Source organism: Taudactylus pleione, unplaced genomic scaffold (assembly GCF_031769625.1).
Source record: "Taudactylus pleione unplaced genomic scaffold, aTauple2 ptg001270l, whole genome shotgun sequence".
Lineage (NCBI taxonomy): Eukaryota > Metazoa > Chordata > Amphibia > Anura > Myobatrachidae > Taudactylus > Taudactylus pleione.
The window spans coordinates 547,501-552,500 of record NW_028285670.1 but is presented as its reverse complement, the minus strand read 5'-3'; the positions used below and the strand labels follow the sequence as shown (position 1 = coordinate 552,500).

At 37.5% G+C, this 5,000-nt stretch overlaps 2 non-coding genes and 17 pseudogenes across 2 annotated transcripts; all 19 read left to right on the top strand.

Moving 5' to 3' along the window:
- Positions 1-82, top strand: part of LOC148445618 (5S ribosomal RNA) — a 119-nt pseudogene extending 37 nt beyond the window's left edge.
- Positions 83-197: 115 nt separating this feature from the next.
- On the top strand, positions 198-316 carry LOC148445617 (5S ribosomal RNA). The gene has a single exon (XR_015875564.1). It is a non-coding gene; the product is annotated as a 5S ribosomal RNA (ribosomal RNA).
- Positions 317-432: 116 nt separating this feature from the next.
- Positions 433-551, top strand: LOC148445616 (5S ribosomal RNA; annotated as a pseudogene).
- Positions 552-667: 116 nt separating this feature from the next.
- Positions 668-786, top strand: LOC148445615 (5S ribosomal RNA; annotated as a pseudogene).
- A 116-nt stretch (positions 787-902) lies between these two features.
- Positions 903-1,021, top strand: LOC148445614 (5S ribosomal RNA; annotated as a pseudogene).
- A 351-nt stretch (positions 1,022-1,372) lies between these two features.
- LOC148445613 (5S ribosomal RNA) lies at positions 1,373-1,491 on the top strand (annotated as a pseudogene).
- Positions 1,492-1,606: 115 nt separating this feature from the next.
- LOC148445612 (5S ribosomal RNA) lies at positions 1,607-1,725 on the top strand (annotated as a pseudogene).
- A 351-nt stretch (positions 1,726-2,076) lies between these two features.
- LOC148445611 (5S ribosomal RNA) lies at positions 2,077-2,195 on the top strand (annotated as a pseudogene).
- Positions 2,196-2,311: 116 nt separating this feature from the next.
- LOC148445610 (5S ribosomal RNA) lies at positions 2,312-2,430 on the top strand (annotated as a pseudogene).
- Positions 2,431-2,545: 115 nt separating this feature from the next.
- LOC148445609 (5S ribosomal RNA) lies at positions 2,546-2,664 on the top strand (annotated as a pseudogene).
- A 116-nt stretch (positions 2,665-2,780) lies between these two features.
- On the top strand, positions 2,781-2,899 carry LOC148445608 (5S ribosomal RNA; annotated as a pseudogene).
- Positions 2,900-3,013: 114 nt separating this feature from the next.
- Positions 3,014-3,132, top strand: LOC148445607 (5S ribosomal RNA; annotated as a pseudogene).
- Positions 3,133-3,248: 116 nt separating this feature from the next.
- On the top strand, positions 3,249-3,367 carry LOC148445606 (5S ribosomal RNA; annotated as a pseudogene).
- Positions 3,368-3,483: 116 nt separating this feature from the next.
- On the top strand, positions 3,484-3,602 carry LOC148445605 (5S ribosomal RNA; annotated as a pseudogene).
- Positions 3,603-3,718: 116 nt separating this feature from the next.
- LOC148445604 (5S ribosomal RNA) lies at positions 3,719-3,837 on the top strand (annotated as a pseudogene).
- Positions 3,838-4,197: 360 nt separating this feature from the next.
- On the top strand, positions 4,198-4,316 carry LOC148445603 (5S ribosomal RNA; annotated as a pseudogene).
- A 115-nt stretch (positions 4,317-4,431) lies between these two features.
- LOC148445602 (5S ribosomal RNA) lies at positions 4,432-4,550 on the top strand. The gene has a single exon (XR_015875563.1). It is a non-coding gene; the product is annotated as a 5S ribosomal RNA (ribosomal RNA).
- A 116-nt stretch (positions 4,551-4,666) lies between these two features.
- On the top strand, positions 4,667-4,785 carry LOC148445601 (5S ribosomal RNA; annotated as a pseudogene).
- A 116-nt stretch (positions 4,786-4,901) lies between these two features.
- LOC148445600 (5S ribosomal RNA) overlaps positions 4,902-5,000 on the top strand; it is a 119-nt pseudogene continuing 20 nt past the window's right edge.

Genomic DNA, 5,000 nt, shown 5'->3' with positions numbered 1-5,000 from the left:
TCTGATCTTGGAAGCTATGCAGTGTTGGGCCTGGTTAGTACTTAGATGGGAGACCACCTGGGAATAGCAGGAGCTGTAGGTAATTTTATACTGCCATAACATTCTTTTTTATCATATTTTACATTTCATTTTACAACTAATCATTGAATTTACTTGAGTTAAGAAGTAAAAGAGGTCTAAAGTTAATGTTTTTGAGCACCTACAGCCAAACCACACTGGACATGCCCAATCTCGTCTGATCTTGGAAGCTATGCAGTGTTGGGCCTGGTTAGTACTTGGATGGGAAACCACCTGGGAATACCAGGTGCTGTAGGTAATTTTTTGCAGCCATAACATTCTTTTCTATTACATTTTACATTTAATTTTTTCAACTTATCAATGAATTTACTTGAGTTAAGAAGTAATAGAGGTCTAAATTTAATGATTTTGAGCACCTACAGCCAAACCACACTGGACTTGCCCAATCTCATCTGATCTTGGAAGCTATGCGGTGTTGGGCCTGGTTAGTACTTGGACAGGAGACCAACTGGGAATACCAGGTGCTGTAGGTAATTTTATATAGCAATAACATTCTTTTCTGTTACATTTTACATTACATTTTTTCAACTTATCAATGAATTTACTTGAGTTAAGAAGTAAAAGAGGTCTAAAGTTAATATTATCGAGCACCTGCAGCCAAACCACACTGGACATGCCCAATCTTGTCTGATCCTGGAAGCTATTCAGTGTTGGGCCTGGTTAGTACTTGGATGGGAGACCACCTGGGAATAACAGGTGCTGTACGTAATTTTATGCAGCCATAACATTCTTTTCTATTACATTTTACATTTAATTTTTTCAACTTATCAATGAATTTACTTGAGTTAAGAAGTAATAGAGGTCTAAAGTTAATGTTTTTGAGCAACTACAGCCAAACCACACTGGACATGCCCAATCTCGTCTGATCTTGGAAGCTATGCAGTGTTGGGCCTGGTTAGTACTTGGATGGGAGACCCCCTGGGAACACCAGGTGCTGTAGGTAATTTTATACTGCCATAACATTCTTTTCTATTACATTTTACATTTAATTTTTTCAACTTTTCAATGAATTTACTTGAGTTAAGAAGTAATAGAGGTCAAAATGTAATGCTTTTGAGCACCTACAGCCAAACCACACTGGACATGCCCAATCTCATCTGATCTTGTAAGCTTTGCTGTGTTGGGCCTGGTTTGTACTTGGATGGGAGACCACCTGGGAATACCAGTACCTGTTGGAAATTTTATACAGCCAAAACATTCTTTTCTATTACATTTTACATTTAATTTTTTCAACTTATCAAAGAATTTGCTTGAGTTAAGAAGTAAAAGAGGTCTAAAGTTAATGTTTTTGAGCACCTACAGCCAAACCACACTGGACTTGCCCAATCTCATCTGATCTTTGAAGCTATGCAGTGTTGGGGCAGGTTAGTACTTAGATGGGAGACCACCTGGGAATAGCAGGAGCTGTAGGTAATTTTATACTGCCATAACATTCTTTTTTATCATATTTTACATTTCATTTTACAACTAATCATTGAATTTACTTGAGTTAAGAAGTAATAGAGGTCTAAATTTAATGATTTTGAGCACCTACAGCCAAACCACACTGGACTTGCCCAATCTCATCTGATCTTGGAAGCTATGCGGTGTTGGGCCTGGTTAGTACTTGGACAGGAGACCAACTGGGAATACCATGTGCTGTATGTAATTTTAGACAGCCAAAACATTCTTTTCTATTACATTTTACATTTAATTTTTTCAACTTATCAATGAATTTACTTGAGTTAAGAAGTAAAAGAGGTCTAAAGTTAATGTTTTTGAGCACCTACAGCCAAACCACACTGGACATGCCCAATCTCGTCTGATCTTGTAAGCCTTGCTGTGTTGGGCCTGGTTTGTACTTGGATGGGAGACCACCTGGGAAAACCAGTTGCTGTAGGAAATTTTATACAGCCAAAACATTCTTTTCTATTACATTTTACATTTAATTTTTTCAACTTATCATTGAATTTACTTGAGTTAAGAAGTAAAAGAGATCTAAAGTTAATGTTTTTGAGCACCTACAGCCAAACCACACTGGACATGCCCAATCTTGTTTGATCTTGGAAGCTATGCAGTGTTGGGTCTGGTTAGTACTTGGATGGGAGACCACCTGGGAATACCAGGTGCTGTAGGTAATTTTATACTGCCATAACATTCTTTTCTATTACATTTTACATTTAATTTTTTCAACTTATCAATGAATTTACTTGAGTTAAGAAGTAATAGAGGTCTAAAGTTAATGGTTTTGGGCACCTACAGCCAAACCACACTGGACATGCCCAATCTCGTCTGATCTTGGAAGCTATGTAGTGTTGGGCTTGGTTAGTGCTTGGATGGGAGACCACCTGGGAATACCAGGTGCTGTATGTAATTTTAGACAGCCAAAACATTCTTTTCTATTATATTTACATTTAATTTTTTCAACTTATCAATGAATTTACTTGATTTAAGAAGTAAAAGAGGTCTAAAGTTAATGTTTTTGAGCACCTACAGCCAAACCACACTGGACATGCCCAATCTCATCTGATTTTGGAAGCTATGCAGTGTTGGGCCTGGTTAGTACTTGGATGGGAGACCACCTGGGAATACCAGGTGCTGTAGGTAATTTTATACAGCCATAACATTCTTTTCTATTACATTTTACATTTAATTTTTTCAACTTATCAATGAATTTACTTGAGTTAAGAAGTAATAGAGGTCTAAAGTTAATTTTTTTGAGCACCTACAGCCAAACCACACTGGACATGCCCAATCTCGTCTGATCTTGGAAGCTATGCAGTGTTGGGCCTGGTTAGTACTTGGATGGGAGACCACCTGGGAATACCAGGTGCTGTAGATAATATTATGCAGCCTAACATTCTTTTCTATTACATTTTACATTTAATTTTTCAACTTATCAATGAATTTACTTGAGTAAAGAAGTAAAAGAGGTCTAAAGTTAATGTTTTTGAGCTCCTTCAGCCAAACCACACTGGACATGCCCAATCTCGTCTGATCTTGTAAGCTATGCAGTGTTGGGCCTGGTTAGTACTTGGATGGGAGATGACCTAGGAATCCCAGGTGCTGTAGGTAATTTTATACTACCATAATAGTCTTTTCTATTACATTTTACATTTAATTTTTTCAACTTATCAATGAATTTACTTGAGTTAAGAAGTAATAGAGGTCTAAAGTTAATGCTTTTGAGCACCTACAGCCAAACCACACTGGACATGCCCAATCTCGTCTGATCTTGGAAGCTATGCAGTGTTGGACCTGGTTTGTACTTGGATGGGAGACCACCTGGGAATACCAGGTGCTGTAGGTAATTTTATACTGCCGTAACATTCTTTTCTATTAGATTTTACATTTAATTTTTTCAACTTATCAATGAATTTACTAGAGTTAAGAAGTAATAGAGGTCTAAATTTAATGCTTTTGAGCACCTACAGCCAAACCACACTGGACATGCCCAATCTCATCTGATCTTGGAAGCTATGCAGTGTTGGGCCTGGTTTGTACTTGGATGGGAGACCACCCGGGAATACCATGTGCTGTATGTAATTTTAGACAGCCAAAACATTCTTTTCTATTACATTTTACATTTAATTTTTTCAACTTATCAATGAATTTACTTGAGTTAAGAAGTAAAAGAGGTCTAAAGTTAATGTTTTTGAGCACCTACAGCCAAACCACACTGGACATGCCCAATCTCGTCTGATCTTAGAAGCTATCCAGTGTTGGGTCTGGTTAGTACTTGGATGGGAGACCACCTGAGAATACCAGGTGCTGTAGGTAATTTTATACAGCCATAACATTCTTTTCTATTACATTTTACATTTAATTTTTTCAACTTATCAATGAATTTACTTGAGTTAAGAAGTAATAGAGGTCTAAAGTTAATGTTTTTGAGCACCTACAGCCAAACCAAACTGGACATGCCCAATCTCATCTGATCTTGGAAGCTATGCAGTGTTGGGCCTGGTTAGTACTTGGATGGGAGACTACCTGGGAATACCAGGGAATACCAGGGCTTGTAGGTAATTTTATGCAGCCATAACATTCTTTTCTATTACATTTTACATTTAATTTTTTCAACTTATCAAAGAATTTACTTGAATAAAGAAGTAAAAGAGGTCTAAAGTTAATGTTTTGAGTTCCTTCAGCCAAACCACACTGGACTTGCCCAATCTCATCTGATCTTTGAAGCTATGCAGTGTTGGGCCAGGTTAGTACTTAGATGGGAGACCACCTGGGAATAGCAGGAGCTGTAGGTAATTTTATACTGCCATAACATTCTTTTTTATCATATTTTACATTTCATTTTACAACTAATCATTGAATTTACTTGAGTTAAGAAGTAAAAGAGGTCTAAAGTTAATGTTTTTGAGCACCTACAGCCAAACCACACTGGACATGCCCAATCTCGTCTGATCTTGGAAGCTATGCAGTGTTGGGCCTGGTTAGTACTTGGATGGGAAACCACCTGGGAATACCAGGTGCTGTAGGTAATTTTTTGCAGCCATAACATTCTTTTCTATTACATTTTACATTTAATTTTTTCAACTTATCAATGAATTTACTTGAGTTAAGAAGTAATAGAGGTCTAAATTTAATGATTTTGAGCACCTACAGCCAAACCACACTGGACTTGCCCAATCTCATCTGATCTTGGAAGCTATGCGGTGTTGGGCCTGGTTAGTACTTGGACAGGAGACCAACTGGGAATACCAGGTGCTGTAGGTAATTTTATATAGCAATAACATTCTTTTCTGTTACATTTTACATTACATTTTTTCAACTTATCAATGAATTTACTTGAGTTAAGAAGTAAAAGAGGTCTAAAGTTAATATTATCGAGCACCTGCAGCCAAACCACACTGGACATGCCCAATCTTGTCTGATCCTGGAAGCTATTCAGTGTTGGGCCTGGTTAGTACTTGGATGGGAGACCACCTGGG